Here is a 17,705-nt window from a genome sequence, read left to right as displayed (position 1 = left end):
CCACGTCTCCCAACTTCCTTTTGAAACACATGGTATTATGCATTTCAAGATTAGTCAGTCAAGTTTGAACAACTCAGTAGTTTGTCACTAGTGGGAGAAAAGGTAAAGGGTAAAAAAGGATGTGATTTATTTATATATCAAATTTATGGAATCTCTGGCAGCCATGAGGGGGTAATCAAATGACATATTAACTTGACCAGTATTTTGATAAGCTGCCCTGGAATGTAGGTTCCCAGAATTCCTTAAAATCAATAAACAACATTCCTTGCTGGGGAAGGTGATGGGGACCCTGATCAGCTATCCTGAAAAGGAAAGCCATGCATATATTCCAGGCTCCAGACTGAGGACTGGCCAAATGGGATTTCTGGGTGGCCAAGGAGGAATAAGACGATATAAACGCATGGTCTTTGGTGAACTCGCCTGATGAATATCGAAATGACAAATTGACTCTTATTGTCCCTGGAGCTGGATGGGGCAGAACACAGTGGGGGCTCAGTGTCCAAGTCACATTCCACTCTTGCAGGATGGCGAGAAACCCAGCCCAGTTCTCAGCATCTTTCTGGACCTCAGACCAAACTCTCCTCTTTGGGAAATCACCACCCAAAACAAATCTGACCCAACGCGTCACCTTCTCCCACAGCACCACTCCCAAATCGGTTCATTTCCCAGCACCATCTCAGCTATTAAAAACAGAGTAGGAGAAGATCCTTCTCTAGGGAGAGAGTCTATTTCTGATTTCCTAGGAATCAGCTTTATTTGTCACTCTTTTCTAACTGGAGCAGCAGAGAAAATGTCTCTGTGGGCTTTGCTAAGTCTTAATCGCCATGAACTCCACCACCCTCTTCTTGCACCAAACAGGGTGTTTTAAATACCGAATCCATTTCTCCAACCTTTGCACATACATTTTATACACTCAGGGTATTTTCCATATTCTGTCTCCTTTTTCTGTGGGTTTCTCCCCCCCTCTTTATTCCTCTTTCTCAGTTACACGTCTCTGAATATAAGGGCCATGCCTTACTCATCTTGGTGTTTACCACAGCATCTACCATGTTTGGAATAAATGCATTCTCAAGTAATTTTTTTTTATGGCAGACAAATTCAGTGAATTTTGCAAGCTGTTTCAGAGTCTGCTTTTACAAAATTTGGAACTGCCATTGTGGGTTTAGGTGTAGCTGTAATAAGCCAACTCCCTGGTAAATGTACTAGGTGGATACTATAGAAGAAATGATGTAAGGTTGCCACATCAGAAAATCTAATTGCCCTATTTCAAAAGGAGAGGAACTCAGCTAAGTAAAACAGGTTTCTTTTGAATTTACCACTGGGGAAATTGATACAACAAATGTCACGATGTGTTGTACAGTCTAACCATCTACAAGCCACAAATGTAAGGCTTGATGAGACATGTAGAAAGGTAGGGTCTCTGTTAGAACAGAGTACTTGGAAAATGAACAGTACCTATAACACAAGTGTAGTTTTCAACAACATATATTTGTGCTTGAGTGATAGCCTTCTAAATTATTTTAAACATGAGTAGTAATATACATTAAGAGGAATGAAAGTACTCATTTCTTTAGACCCAATTCTCTGTCTCAGGGGGATTAATATTAAGGGAATAATTCAAATAGATAAAAGGCAATTCTTTACTAGTATAGACAAGAATTTTTCATATTTGTATAAAAATTTAAAGATTACACAGTTGTTAGACTTACAGTGTTTTAAGATCTGCATGACAGTCTAGGCAGTGGTTATAGCAAACTCTGCTTAAACGCTACCATTGGAGGGTATAACAGCACAAGCTAGGGTCTGTTTTGATTCTAGTTTAAAAATTCAAATGTAAAAAAGTATATCAGTGATTACAAATAGGTAAAATAAGTTGGTCTGAAATGAAATTCCAGGAAGCTGTCTTGTAACAGCAAAGAGAAGATCAAATACATTTTTGAAAAGTGGAAAATTTCCTAGATAGGAAAGAAGATGGTGATCACATGCATAAAAGCAGGCATCGTCCTTCAGGCTTGTGAATATCCATTAGCGTAATTTTCTCTAACTTTTGGATTTTGTTGGAGGCTAGGAAAGATGCCATTAGATTAGAAACAACCAAATGTTCTAAAAGGGAGACTACTTAAGTCACTTCTAGAAACCAAAGAAGGGACTTTATCTTTTTAAAGAGAAGTAGTCATCTTTAAAGAGCCTAGTGTCTTTTATTACATTGATAAGCATACAAATGTGTATTGATACAAAGGCAGTTTGTGTTTTTGTGCCAAAATAACTCTACATTTGTATATCGATGGTTTTCCTACTAGGCTGGCAGACCAGGGGACAGACGCTTCCTGGTGTCAGAGAAGTATGTGATAAAGTTTCCCTGATGGTTGTGTGTGCAGAATTCTGACATGGGAACGAGATGGCAGGACTGCTGAACACAATCACAGAAGACCGAGGAGGCTGATTAACGACTTCTTGTCAACTTGGTGGGAGGTCTGTGGCGGAGTGACATGGGGCTAACTCTCTGGCTCTGTCCTGTTCGCCATTTTTTATCAGTTATTTGGATTGAAATTGTACTTATCACATTTTCAGCTGCCACAAAGTGGGGAGGGATTGCTAATAGCACAGACAACAGAACCAAGACATAATGAAATCAACAGGCGGGGACAGTTTTTGAAAATGGAGTACAAATAGGGAGAAAAGGAAATCTTGCTTTTTGGGCTAGAAGTAAAATCAATAAGTTTACCATGGGAGACATGAGACTTGGTTAGAAACCAGGGAAAAGAGGTCTGATTTTTTTTTCATCCATTTCCAAGGCAAATAAGGTTCTTTGGAATCATGAGGATATTTAAATTTTTAAAAATCAGGGTGTTTATGTCATGAGGTCTACCTCTTTGGCTCTACCTTGTTTTGCATCAGGGTACACCTGGAGTACTGGATGTAGATGGGAGCTTCACATTTCAAAAGGTTCTTAAAAATAAAAAATAGGCAGAAATCAGAGAAAGGTCAACAAAACAATGATAGAGGAAAGAAAGCCAGTAACGCTAGGTTGTTATTCTGTTCCCAGTGCTCTGCTGTGCTTGATACTTTACATTTTATTTCCCAAAAGCTTTGTGACATGGGCATTGTGTTCATCAGCTTATACATAAGGAGACTGAGATTCAGAATTTAAGGAAGCTGTCCAAAAATTAATGAGTAGCAAAGAACCAATCTGAGATTTGAGTCCAGGACTGTAAGTTGCCTACTCCTAAACCTACTCTTTCCTCCAGAGAACTCATCCAAATTTACTGAGGACACAAGCATTGTCTGTATATATTTTAAGCATGAATGTATGGAAGACAAAACAGACTTAATTATGTGGGTTTCCAGGTACAAGAACTAAGGTGTTTGGTGCCATTTTGCGGAGGAACTAATTTCTGCTTAATTTAAGGAAGAAGTGTTGTCAAGAATTATCCAACAAGGCAAAGATCTGTTCTCATAAATCTTGAATTTCCTTTTACTGGAGCTATTTAAGCAAAGAATTAAAGGTCATCTATCATGGGTATGTGGGAAAGATTCCTTACTCTTTCTGAGGAAGAGGTTGAGCTCAAAGACCTGCCCTATCTTTTCCGACACTAAAAATTATTTGAGTCAATCAGCCAAGCCCACAAGAAATTCAGCTATGTTCAGAAAGGACCCATTTGCCAATTTCTCTGCTTTAGTACTTTTGAACTCCTGCTGTTTAATCCCATCTAATGTTCCAGATTGCTGGAATTTCCTTTCCAGCTCTACAACTTGCTAGCCCTGTGACCATAGATCAGGTTACCTAAACTTTTCAGTATCATTTGCCCCATAAACTGGTGGGGATGATAATACTGCCATCTTCAAACGGTTGTGCAAACAGCGAAGGAGACATTCATTAAAAAAAAAATGCAAAAAAATGTTAAAAAAAAATGCTAAGCACCATTCTCAGATCATAGCTAATTCCCAGTAAATGTCAATGATTAATAAGTGACAGCATTGTGACTGCAGTTTTGATAAACAGTGACTTACATTATCTTTTTCTTTTCTCTTTTTTAATTCTTCAAGCAAGGATATCAAACTGCTCAGCGAAGCAGTTTGAAGCTCAGATGCACCAGAGTATCTGAGGTCCTACCTCTCCTATTGCTCCACTGCAGTTTATCTTAGAATCAAGTCAGCACCTGGAGGAGTGCTGGCTGTTCTGGTGAAGGACACAGACATTGAATGCTACTGAGTTTCAGAATATGACTCAAGGACCCAGTACTCCTTCCATGGGCACCTTTTATCTTCTTGCTATTTTTGTTCTTTAATGTCTTTTTAGTCATTGACATTTATACATGAGGCATGTTCATTTTAACACATCTGATTAGTCTGGAAGTATGTAAAACACAAAATGGGAGTCTTCCATCCTACCACATAATGACCCCCACCCCCAATACGCATGTCCACACATGCGCAGATTCCCAAAAGAGAGCTTGTTGGAGAACCTGGCGTGTTATCCTTCCAGATTTTTTTTTTCCTGTTCAACCACAGAGTTCCCACTTTCCTATTTCATTTACATCCTCAACAGTCATATGAAGTTTGCCCCTTTACATATGTCTCTAAAGATCAGAGAAGTAGAGTGGGCTCTTCTCCCAGAGATAGTAAGTAGCCATTAGCGTTGGAACTCTGCTCTAAATCTGCTGATTTGTATCCTAGCAAAGGCTGCCTTAAGGTTGTGTAAACCAGCCTTCTGGCTTCCAGCAAAAAGAATCATGAAAAAGATTATGTGATCAAAATTGAATTCATTAGTATTTGCTTTGAAGCTTTTACGTTCAAGAGACAACTCATTTACAGAACTCTGTAAAGAAATATATAACCCAAACCTTTATCATCCAAGAATGTGTCATAGTTATTTTCTTTAAAATGTAAGACAAAGAGTAACACTTAAAATTTTTTGAGAGGTGATTTAGACGTTCTTATATCTTCTGTTTGGAAGAAAATATGATTTGATATATCCTCAATTTCTAGCTAGTTTAGACTTTTCTTACCACTAACTCATGGGAGGGGTTCAAAGCACTGCAATTTCTGGGGAAAAAAATGTTTGTCTTTTTCCATAACACTTCCTTTTTTGGGAGTTGTTTATTTAATAATCAGAATCAGACTGGGTTTTCTTTTGTTTTGTTTTTGTTTTTGTTTTTTTGCATTTTTTTTTTTTTTTTGCAAGCTTGGCAAGTGGCTACCAGTTTTGGACTCATTCTGATTTGATTAATTGGACCACAGAGAAGACACTGGAGCAGAACTGACTAGAAGTTTCCTTTTTTTGAAACTAAACATTTGGGCTTTGCTACATTTTTTTGCCTGTATATATGAGACCACAATGTTATATGTTCCTAAATCCACTGTCGAATTTAGAACATTTCACATTTCTTTTTGTGACACCTTCTCTTCCTGCTGGGTAACTTTGACTTTTAAACTCAGAGCCTGTGGTACGTGAAGTGTTCAGACTTAGGATGACATGTCTGTGACAGATCCTTGGTGTGGCTGGCGGGCTCTTCCATATGTCAGAGGATGACATGTGGTCAGGTTATGTAGACCAGAGTTTCCCAGGCAACCAAGGCATGCCCTATGGGGATTCCTTGGGAAGTTGAAAAAAGATGTTGGAGATGAGAGGTCTGGAGCCACCATGTCTGGAAGCCATTGTTTGCTTTCTTTTGTCTTCTGCCCCGCATTCCCCATCATTCTACCGGAGTCTCCAACGTGGGGAATGCATTCTGTCGCTGGCACTCCAGAAGGTTCTTGGGGACACAGAGAATTAAAAAAAGATTTTTTATAGTTTTATGCTTTAAACTATTAATATATTTACATTAGAGGAAATCATTTTAAAGTGAATCATTATAAAGTGAATCAAGGTACATAAAATCATTGTAAAGTGAATCAAGTTAACTAAAAATAGTAAAGAGTTCAGGTGATACACAGATATGTGGGGAAAAGAAGAAAGAAAAATTATGAGGTTGGCACAGAACAGTTGGACTCAGTTCCCAAAATTTCTATCATTCTCGTTTTTCTATATATGTCATGTTTCCTATTAACAACAACTATGATCCCTAACACTTTATCTTCCTTCAAATTCACAAAAGTATCAAGTCTGTCTCTGTCGATCTGTATAAGTTTATGAGCATCCTTGACTTTTTTTCCAGCAAGGAGGACAATATACATACGACAGAGTAATACTGCCTTAGAGAAGAGCACTGAAACAAAGATATTCCACTCTGTCTTTAAAAAAAACAAAACAAACAAAAAAAAACTAGGTTGAAATCAAGCCTCAGTTTTTTTTTTTTTGTTTTTTTTTTTTCCTTTTGATTTCTTCAAAGAGGAGAGAGGCTCAGAATGAATGCCCAAGGTTACTGGATGGAATGCAAAACTCAAACACAGTCTCTGCCCTCCCCGACCCTGGCCCCACTCTATTACTACAAAGTGGATCTCAGCAAAATAATCCTATGAGCAAAGGGATTGATTTACTCCTGCAATAATTCCGTAAATAATATGAAGAGCCTTTTCAGCGCCTTGCTCAGGGCAATGATCGCTAAGGTTTTTTGCACATTGGCCACGTACGAAATGTTAACATCACATAATGTTCACAATACACCTGTGAGATTTGGACTCCTGTGTCCCCATTTTACAGAGGGAGGAACTGAGGCTTGCAAGGAATAAGGAACTCGTTCAGATGGCAGAACCCAAATTTTAGCCCAATGCCGTCTGCTCTTCTCTTCATTTTTACCTCTTTTTCCTCCTCCTCCTCTTCCTTTTTCATGTTATACAAACCTTTATGAGTCCTTGCTACACATGAGTTACACATACTGGAGTCCCTCTTGCGTGGATCCTGGGACCTACTGTCTTCTCATTCTAGACTCTCTGTGTTTCCACCCTGAGACAGATGTGTGAGTCACTTTCCATTTTGACATCCGCAACCCAAATCTTTTCTGAGATCCTGCTCCAGGCCCTATACCCAGAGGTCTCAAGGACAGTCCAAACTCAACATTTTAAAAGCTTAATTCTTTGTGTCTCGCCTCTCACCTCCCCTTGTCTCAAATGCAATGCTTTTCAGAGATGTCACCTCATTGAATGGTATCCCCACTCTTCTAGCTGTGCAAGCCAGAAACAGCGCCCATTCTAAACACCTTTGTCTCTCTCCTCCAAAGGTCAACCCTCCCTATGCCTCTCAATCCCTTCCACATCTCTAAATCTCCTCTGTCACCACCCTGGCCTCCCAACCTCATCTCTGGCCTCGACAACTACACTGCCTTCCTCACTGTACCCTCCACCCTGGTCCCTCCCCAGTCCATTCTGCACACCTCAACCAGAATATGACCTCTCCCAAAGCTGATCTGCACATGGTGCCCCACCCCCGTCTTCAAACTTTCCAAGGCATGCCATGGATCTTGTAACAAAGACCCACATTTTCACATGGTTCCAAACCTCTTTTATGCATCCTGCCTCATCATTCTCTGCCCTTTGTTCTCTGCATTTCGGCCACCCATATCTTTTGTCAATTCCTTCATCCAGATGCAGGGCCTGGATGTGGCGCTGTTCCCTTCACCTGAAAGGCTACGTCCGTTCCAAAGCTTACCAGCATAATGGATATATTTCTTTTATATCTCAACAAGCAACACCTCCTTGCTGAAGCTTTTCTTCATCTTCCGTACTGGATCAGGTTTGTCAATTTTATTCAAAACACCTTAAATAATTTATTTGTGTGTTTGATTAATATCAGCTCTCTTGGCTAGAAGATAAGCTTGTGAAAACAAGAGACGTATCTCTTCATTTCCCGTTAGACTTTTCCATGCCAAGCCCAGAGCCCAGAACTCAGTAGTAGTTCAGCAAATATTTGAACAAGTACACTGTCATGATATGATTGTTGCAGAATTAAAATTGTCTTGTGTTCTAGTTATTGGTGAAAAGCAATCTCTGTCTCTGGAGCAGGGATTCTCAAACGTTAGTGATGACCAGAAGATCATCAGAACACCTGCAGATCTTGATAGAACAGAGAGCTGGGTCGCACCCCCAGAGTTTCTGATTCGGCAGGTGTGAGTGGTTCCAAATTTGCATTGCTAATGAGTTCCCTGCTGATGCTGATGCCCCTGGTCTGGGGACCGCGCTTTGAGAGCCATTGTACTGCCCCATGTATATTTTGGGAAAACAGTTTTTACATCAGTATGTTCCAAACCTTTCTGAGAAACCCTCCCTTCTACATTTACTGCGCTTGGCACAGCCTCGGATGCTCTGGGAGGTGGACAGCTTTACTCTGTCTTCTGGTCATTTCTAGGCCCGGGAGAGGCTTCCCCACTTTAACAGCTGTGCCTGGCATCGCTCAGGGACTCGACGTCCAGCACGGATTTGCTTCCAAGCAGGACTTTCGTGACTCTCAACAGGACAGGTTGCCTGCAAATGAAAATAAAATGGAGAGGGAGGTTGGGGAGGCTTGGGTTTCAGACATCTTTCACTGAGGAATTAGTTTTAAAGAGACACACCGCAATAAAGCATGACTGAGGCCAGACGCCGCCATTCACAGCAAGCTTACCCTCTGATACTGGCTCCCTGCCAGCTCAGAGCCAGGTGCCTCTCTTGGATCTGACTCAAGTGCCCTGCGGCCACCTACGGAGCACGCAGGTAGGACCCAAAAGCCCCTCACCTCCAGCTGCCCTACTTGATTACTATTTCAGGTCCCACGAAAGGACTCCCAGCTGGCTGGCCAGGGTCCAGCGGCCCAGACTCCCCCTTCACAAACCAGCGCAATGCGCTGGGGAGGATGGGCGGGACCCGCGGGAGAGGAATGACGTTTAGACCGCCTCCTTCGCTTGGAGCTCACCTCAGAGACGTCTTGTGTACACAGGATTACAGTGTGTATAGCTTATTATCCTGGGCCTGGTGGCTTCAGAAAGAAACAGGAGGGCCAGACAATCGACGCTGAGGTACAGGGTTTAGTGTGGAACACAACGGAATAATAGGACGTTCTGGGGCGGGGCGGGGCGGAGTGAGAGAACGGTCCTCGGAGATGCGCGGCGTGGGTAACGTGGCCTGCAAGCAGGTGAGCTCACTGGTTCTAAGCCGGCCCCGCAGATGGGTGGCCCGAGGACAGTTCAGGGGACAGGCAGGGGACACACTGTTTGCCCAAAGGGCATGTGTTTGAGTGCCTGCGCGTCTCGTTGAATCCAAGGCAGTCTGGGCGTGTTTTACTAGACACTGAAAAGTTCCTAGTGCGGTGGGCACGAGATCGCCTCTCACAAACATGTAGCTGCGGGGAGGGGAGCTGACCAAGGGCCCAGCTGCTTGCCCTGAGTTCCCCTGCCGCATCCGTGCCAAGGCCACACTGCCGGTGGGCTGCGTTCAGCCAGTGAGCAAGCGCAGCAGTGACACTGGAGCAAGCCAGTTCCTGGGAAACTCAAGACGCCTCTGATGGCTGGCTTTGGCTTAAGGCCTCTTCCATGGCCGTCTGGAACCTTCCTTAGATTGCGCAGAAGTCTCGGGCGCTTCCCCTCAACCATCCTTCCCTTTCTCCCGCCCTTGGGGTCAGACCCACATCGTGGACCAGTGGGTTTCCCAGACTTCCTGGCTCTTCCCCATTTCTTCTTTCAAACATTTCCCCATTTATTCCTTCTCGGAGGATCGTGGTAAAACCAGAGGACACAGTATATTCTTCCTGTGTGAAGAAGTAGAAATATTTACTGAAAGGGGGACAGATTGAGATACTGAGAAATGGAGCTGTTTCTTTTGTCAGTTGGTCCAGGCTCTCATCATCAGTATCATTTAGCAGGATTCTCTCTCTGTTTTCTGACATACATTGATCTCCCCTCCCCAACACACACACACACACACACACACACACACAAACACACACACACACACACACACATGCACGTTCTCCTGTAGAGGGTCTTCATCAAAAATTTATCATCCAGGTGGTTATAATACTAAACATATGGATACATCATTGTTTTCTATAATTCTATATATTCTAGAATTTTAAAAATATAAAAATAATTAAAATATGGGTGATAGAACTGCATGTGTTAGAGTAATCTGAGAAATTATTTACTTGAATATTCACATTTTAAAAAAAAAATTATGCTAAGTAGCCAAAATGTGCATGGGCTTGTAGAAAACCAAAATGATCATTGTATTATTACTTTCAATGCAGAAAACAATGCAGAGGGTTATCTAATTTCCTCAATGTAGGCTTCAAGATAAAATAAAAATTCTAATTTTAAGCTTTTAAAAAATCCATCATTCCTGGGGAATAATTTGGCATTCAAGGTCCCCTGCAATCATAGTCCCTTTTTAGACTTCCTGTCCTCTCTCTTACCTCAAGTGACAGTCTAGCATCTTTCAAACCACTCACCATAGCAAAAGTCATTCTCAAGATTCTGTCCTGAAAGCCTGCTATATCTGTCGAATCATTACATATAAAAAAATGAGGTAACGTAAATAACCTTTGTAACAGTTTTTCGAGGTATATACTCTGATTCCTAATTGCTTTTTAGGTGGTGGGCAATTATTTTGATTGTTACAAATCAGGATACCTAAGCCAGAGGCTATGTTGCCTTAGGAAAGTTACTTAACCTCTCTGGGCTTCCACTCTATCATTTGAGATGATGCCATTACAGAGCTATTGGTAAGATAACAGGAGGAAATGTTAGATATGTGAAGAGTTAACATAGGACCCTACACCTTTTAATGCGCACTGGGTGTTTACTATTATTATCACAAAAATAGTCATGGTAAGGAAACAGGCACAAGTTTTCCAACTCTTAGCACAAAGTGTGACACATAGATAGTGCTTAATAAATATTTGCTAAATGAACAACTTTTAAGATCAAGATTTCTCAACTTTGGCACTATTGACATTTGGATGGGATAATTCTGTTTGGGGTGTTCCATTCTGCGCAGTGTGGGCTGTTTAGCAACATCTTGGCCTCTGCACAATAAATGCAATTATTTAGCAATTCCTAACCCAGTTATGACAACCCCCAAACATCTCCAGACATTGCCAAATGTCCCCTGGGTACAGGGACTGTCCCCAGTTGAGAACCACCATTTAAGATGGAATTAGCATAGTCCCTCGATCTCAGAAGCTCAAATTCCAATAGGGAAGCCACCCCACTTTATTTTAGTTTCTAGTTTAATTTTCTCTGCCCTGTGACAGAGCAAAATACTGAGTGTTCAAAGATCAGAGAGAAGGGTTACCAACCTATCTTGGAGGGGTTGGGATAGTTTGAAAGTCTTCACATTAAGAACTCTGAGCTCAGGCTTATGCCAAGGATGGCCTTGGATCAACCTTTATCAATGGATCCATTAGATCAGTCTGAACTGGTGATGAAGACCCGGCTTGGTTTCACTCCATGCTCCACGGTTCACAGAAGGCATTCCAGCTTTTACATTGTAAAAGTTGTCAGCAACAATTTTTGATCTTAAGCCTGAACTGATGATTCCTATTTCTTCCTTCTGAGGGAAAGGGCACGCTTCATAGCCACAAGGAAATCAATCTCATCCCAGCCTCTTTGCACTTACTGAGACCTGGTAAGCAGAAAAGGGGTCTGAAGCATCGGTGCTTTTGTGATTCTGTTCTCCTAAGGGGGGAAGCAAGGAATGAATGACCTTCTATTTCGGTAGAGCACATTCATGAGTTATTTGATACAGTCAGATAGAGTTGGAACTGGACAGATTGAAGGCGAAACTGTTTGGCAGAAAAGGCAGGGGAAAAAGAAAGGCAGGGAGAGAAGTCTTTGGGTTTATGGAGATCTTACATGACCTGGTGGGTGGCCAGATGCCTTGTAAGACAGGGATATCTGGTATCACTATACATCAGCTTAGACCTCCATGATGTAAATCCGTTGGATGGTAGTGACTGTTGTACGACATTGTGGACACACTTAATGCCACCGAATCGTACACTTTCAAGTGGTTACAACAGAAAATTGTATGTTTTGTGGACTTCTGATGATTAGTTTTATGTGTCAGCTTGACTGGGCAAAGGATGCCCAGATAACCCATAAAACATTATTTCTGGGTGTGTCTGTGAGGGTGATTCTGGAAAAGATTAGCATTTAAGTGGGTAGCCTGAGTTAAGAGATCAACCCTCACCAAAGCCTGTAGGCATCATCCAATCTATTGAGAAGAAAAAGTTCCCAAAGTGGGAAGAAGGGTAAACTCGTTCTCTGTGCCTCAGCTGGGATATTCACCTTCCCTTGCACTCGGACTTCAGCACTTCTGGTTCTTGGGCCTTTGGACCAGGACTTAGACCCCTGGGCCCACTAGTTCTCAGGCCTTCAGGCTTGGGCTGGAACCACAGCCCTGGCTTTCCTGGGCCCCCAGCCTGCAGAGAGCAGGCGGTGGGACTTCCCAGCCTCGTAGTTGGGTGAGCCAATCCCTCATAATAACCCTTATTCTATATATCTACATATGTCCTATGTCTTGTGTTCCTCCTGAAGAAGACAGTATTTTACCACGATAAAAATTAAAAAGCATTTTTTATTTAGTAACAACTGCTACACACACAGATGCCTTTCATGAGTGGTTTTGGACAAACCAAGAGCACTGCATTCCGTGTCTGGGTTGATGCAGGGCAGAAGACAGAACAGTGGACGAGGTGAGCGTTGGGGACATGGAGAGTTCAGTGGGAGTGTCGGGAGAAACCTGCAAGGCAGATGTCTGGGAAGTCACTCCAATTCTGCCAAGGCCACCAGACTTCCAATAGTACAAGAGATTTAGGGGTCACACCACGTGTGGTCCGATTTTAAGGGAGGGGGTATATCCAGTCATCATCTGTCTTAACATAAAGATGGAGTAAAGAAGATTCAAAAAGACTGTCATCTGTGTTCTAGCTTAGAGTTGATCAATTGCTATTTATATTACCAATCTCACAGGGTTATTGTAAGGGTCAAAGTTAAAAATCTATAAAAATGTAATATGTACCAATTTTAATATTTGATGATACCTTTTCACACCCTATTTCCTCTCTTTCCACCTTTTTTTTAAAAAATTTGAGTATAGTTGATTAGTAAATCAGTAAAATGTTGTGTTAGTTTCTGGTGTACAGCACAGTGATTCAGGTATACATTTATATTTATTCTTTTTCAGACTCTTTTTCATGATAGGTTATTTCTTTGCACCTGTTAAGTTGTTTACTGGTCTTTATATTATATTGCATTCAGTATAGACCCCAGGGGTAGAATTTCTTCCTTCAGTGATACTCCCTGGAAACCTGAAACTCCTGATGGCAGGATGGGGAGTAGGGGTGTTGTACCCCCTGGCCGAGTGCTCCATGCTACCCAATAAAGGATGGTGACATGGAGAAACGTGCGTTTTTGGAATGTGCTTTTTTGGAAAGTAGTAGACCTGCTTTCAGATTCTCCCACTGCCCCTCACCCAGATCATGTCAGCTGGGAATTACTTAACTTCTCTGTGCATTAGACATTCTTACTTTCATTTTCCAGATTAGGCAACCGTGCTGCAGAGTACTCTGATGCCCTCTTGTCTCTAAATGTTCCCAGGGCTCAGCCCATGACCAAGTAAGCTATCGATTAGTGGTAGTCACTTTTATTATTGTTGTTATCGTTGTTCCTATTTCTTTCTCAACCAATCTCAAGCCCGCATATACCACAGTGGAGCTTTCTGAGACCCGTGTCTGCCTTTTGTTCTACATTATTAACTCAACCTACGATATCTTTCATATGCAAAATTAAAAATTTTAACTGTAGGTCTTGGGAAAAGATATGACCTTGTGAATGTAACACTTTGTGGGGGCAATTGCTAGGTTTGTGAGGGATAGCACTTGTGAAATTCAAAGTAGAATGAAGGGTTTTTATGAAACATGTATTCAGGGAGCACTTACCTTTTGCATGGTATGCAACAAACAACCCTCGGACTCCATACTCATGGTCTTTTGAGTACACGGTTTTGTGTCTGCAAATGGATGAGGAGGAAGAATGAAGGCAGGATCTGACACACTTCGGTCTTCCTCCTGGCTCTAGTCTCACTAGCTGGTAACCTTGGCCAGTGACCTCACCCATCCATGAACCCCAGTTTCCTTATCTGATAAGGAGGGATTAGAATAACCCCCTCAGAGGGCTGGTGGAGGGTTAAATGAGGAACCCTACAGAACATTCCCTGGTAGAATGTTTGGTCCAGGGTCACTCAAGGAATTTTCGTCCCCACCTCCCTCCCCCATTACTGGAGCGATGGTCTGGATGTTCTTGCTGCTCAGCTGTCCCACAACAAGAGAGTGTCCAAAGTTGTGTTAGGTGTCTTATGTGACAGACCACGCCCCAGCCATTAACAGTGATGGTACCGGGAATTTAAATACCTGCAACATATTGCAGATATAATGAACGAAGCAGTACACAAAAGTATATAGGATGTGGTTGAGACTGCATCCTATGAACAGTGCTTACAGAAGGAAGATACCATGTTATCTGTGGTCATCTTTGAGGGCTGGATAATGAATTACTCTTATTCTCTCCTTACAGTTTGTTATTCGAGGTTTTCAAAAAGAGCTTGTATTGGTTTTGTCATCGTGAAAAAACAGACACATATTACTGATTTTAAATTAAGTCATATCTGCCAACCTCCCACACGAAACTACCTGCCAGCTCTATGGTGTTTGTGGCAATTTATCTACTTTTTGGGTTTTTTTTGCGGGGGGAGAGGGGGTTGTTTTTGTTTTGTTTTTTGTCTGCCTCCTCTTTCTGTGCTTTTAAACCAAATAAGTGTTTCCTCATTAGAGGAATGTGTTCAAAGCTACATGTTTGTGAGAGATCTTTCATTTACTGTACAGTTAACTCACTGGGCAAAGCGATCTTTAAGCAATTCTGAAGAAGTGGTGTTTTGTTTTTTTTTTTTTTTGGAGGCATGAGGGAGCATGGGGGGAAGTTTCGATTGTAATGATTTTCCTCTGTGTCATTTAGCAGTTTTCCAGGGCTTTTCATTATGCCAGCCCTGCACCATTTGAGGTACCTGCTTTCTAATCAGCGCTGGCTGCCTTCCAGTCAGCCTCAGCGGAAACTCACTGGGCACAGGGTTTAATTGGGGCCACCCACCATGGAAGTGCTACCCCTCTTTGTCCGGAGAGATGGAAGCTCTTAATTTAATGCACATAAAAACGTCCAGTACTGCAGGGCAGGCACCGCGGGCTCTGATGTCCTGAGGCTGTTATTATGTCCCAGTTCAACATTAGCTTTTCAGAGAGACTGCATCCAATCACGGCGGATGCTAGAACTCTGAGCGAGAGAGCAATATCAAGTATTGGGTTGCCGTCTGGACACAGCCCCTGATGTTTGGAACCTCTCTAAATAGATCCCAGATGCCTTTAAAAATGAGAAACCTCCCCCCTCCCCTCCCTTTTACAATGATCCCACTGGCACCTTGGATTCCTTAAATTAATTCCTTGCAAAAGCCAGTTGAGTTCCAATAATGGGTTTTAAATGATCTGCCTCTTGAAACTGTGCCTGGCAGCCTTGTGGAAACACCAGCCTCAGGCGTGTGATGGGGCTGGGCTTCTGGAAACCAATCGCCTGTGTAACGGGGTGTAGGCTCCATGTAGCAGTCTCCATGGGCTGGTGATTGTGTAACTGGGTAGAGAGGGTGTCTAGAAGCCCAGATCGTGGTGGTGGTTTGGGGAATGCAGATAAATCAAGAGAGCTGCAACCTCTTTGGGTGGTGAAAATTGGAAGTGTTTAATCTGGACGTGAATATGACATCTGCCAGCCTCCTGTGGGCTCTGCTACCCAGGATAATACAGCCAGCATCCTGCTTTGCCCGCCCCCAACCACAGCAGGTAGAGAGATGGAGAGAGAGACAGAGAGGATGAATGATAATGAGGCGATCATGTATCAGCATCAGGTGCTTCATCTGTCACCTCACCTGACTTACGATGATCCCTTTTACTCCTCCCTCCATCCCTGGGAGATGGTACTATTTTTATCGCCATCTTGTAGATGGGGAAACCGAGGCTTTTAGAGGGCAGGAGACTGTCTAAGTGCATCTAGCAGGCATCAACGTCCTATCTGTTTGACTCTGCAGCAGCACTTCTGAAATGTTCAGGTGCATACAGTCGCCTGGGAACCTTGGTCTCAAGCAGGTTCTTGGTTAGTGCAGGACTGATTCAGGTCTGAGGCAAAGCCTGAGATGCTGCAGGTGGTGGAGATGCTGCGAATTTGGGGATTGCGCTCTGAGTAAGGAGACTCCGGACAATGGTTGGGTCTTGACCGACTGCATATGAGATTCACCGAGAGCCAGGGGGCTTCAGAAACACTCCCGATGAGCATTCAGACCCACTAACTTGTAACCTCTGGGGTTGGGACTTGGCTCACACCACCCAGGTTGAGAATATCTGCAGAGGCGGGGCATCCTACAGCTGAAATGATCAAGGTGAGCCTCAAGGTGCTTAGACTTACTTGACCAACAACAAGAACGTCTTGGCTGCTGTAAACACTGGAGCACCATTTTCAAATGCACACCCAGGTGCCGTGTTGGGAGCTGCAGCCCTGAAATCGGATGGGTGATGTCAGGGTCCAGCCTGGAGTTGGGATGAAAGAACATTCCAATGGCATCTGTCTCTGAGCAAGAGTTCACAGCCTCAGAAAGTAGGAATAAGGTTCAAAGAAGTTAAAAAAAAAAGGGGGGGGGGGGGGGAGAAGGGCTACCATTTACTGAGCACCAGTGGTTTTAGGTTCTGCACCAGACACTTCATATGTTTTATTCAACCCTCATGAAAATAAAAAGATGTGAAGTAGGGATGATTCACCCCATGTGAGAGCCGCACAAGTTAAAAGCTTTGCATTCAAGGTCACATAGCAAAAGTACGAGGACAGCTTTGATTAAAAGTGATAGGAACCCAGTACAGACCAACTTAAAGAGGAAAGGAGTTGGAAAAGAGGTTTCTTGGCTTAAATGACAGTGATTTCAAGGATTTGAGGAGAAGGTACAAGAATTATGGTCTCAAACTGGAGCCTGTATGTTTTCCTTCCTACTCGATGGGCTTCATTTTTTGCAGCTCAGGAGGACAAATCCAGGCTTCAATCACATATTGTGACAACCTTAGCCGAAAGACGGGTTCATTCTCCCAAATTGTGTAGATCAACAGCAGTCAGTGATTCTAATAGGTCACACCTGAGTCCAGACTCCACCTCTTTGGCCAGTAATTTTTTGCCACACACACAAAAAAAAAAGTGTTCTTATGTTTGGGCAGGTCTAAATTGTAGATTAAACCAGAAGAAGGGAGAAGAAAAGATGCAGAAGGCATATCACCTTCTCCAAAATTCGAAAATCAAATCAAACCAAATACCTCCCGCTCATCACTGTATCAAGGATTCAATCCTGAGCCCATCCTTTATTCTTTCTACCACACTTTGCTTCCTCCGTGAGTCAGTGTCGGCAGCCTTAAGTGAGTAAGTAGGCCGTGGGGCCCAGACCAAAGTTCACGATAGCTTGCACCTGGTAAGGGGTAAATATACGCATGCGCTAGTAGCGTGAGTCCACATTATGAACACTACGCATGCGCCACTAGCAATATAAAAAAGGACAAGTGCGCCACACTGGGGACGCGCCATCTTGTTGTGCTAGAATGAAATGCTGTTTCGCTCCACGTTGGCTCCTTGGCTCCTGGCTCAGCCTCATTCAGGGCATGTCGGCTCCTCGTGCCTTCTTCCGGCTGGGGCAGCTCACCTCCTCGAATCCCTCTCCAGCCTCCC

General features: G+C 42.9%; 1 protein-coding gene across 1 annotated transcript in view; it reads left to right on the top strand.

Moving 5' to 3' along the window:
- The window catches only part of ADAMTS18 (ADAM metallopeptidase with thrombospondin type 1 motif 18), a 189,343-nt gene that overhangs the window by 29,266 nt on the left and 142,372 nt on the right, over positions 1 to 17,705 (top strand). Inside the window, exon 2 of the mRNA XM_032486789.1 lies at positions 7,525 to 7,672. The gene's annotated coding sequence lies outside the window, so the exon portion shown is untranslated. The remainder of the gene's footprint in view (positions 1 to 7,524; positions 7,673 to 17,705) is intronic.

This window comes from Camelus ferus, chromosome 9 (assembly GCF_009834535.1).
Source record: "Camelus ferus isolate YT-003-E chromosome 9, BCGSAC_Cfer_1.0, whole genome shotgun sequence".
Lineage (NCBI taxonomy): Eukaryota > Metazoa > Chordata > Mammalia > Artiodactyla > Camelidae > Camelus > Camelus ferus.
Note: the sequence above shows the minus strand (reverse complement) of the source record. Positions and strands in the feature narration are given on the sequence as shown.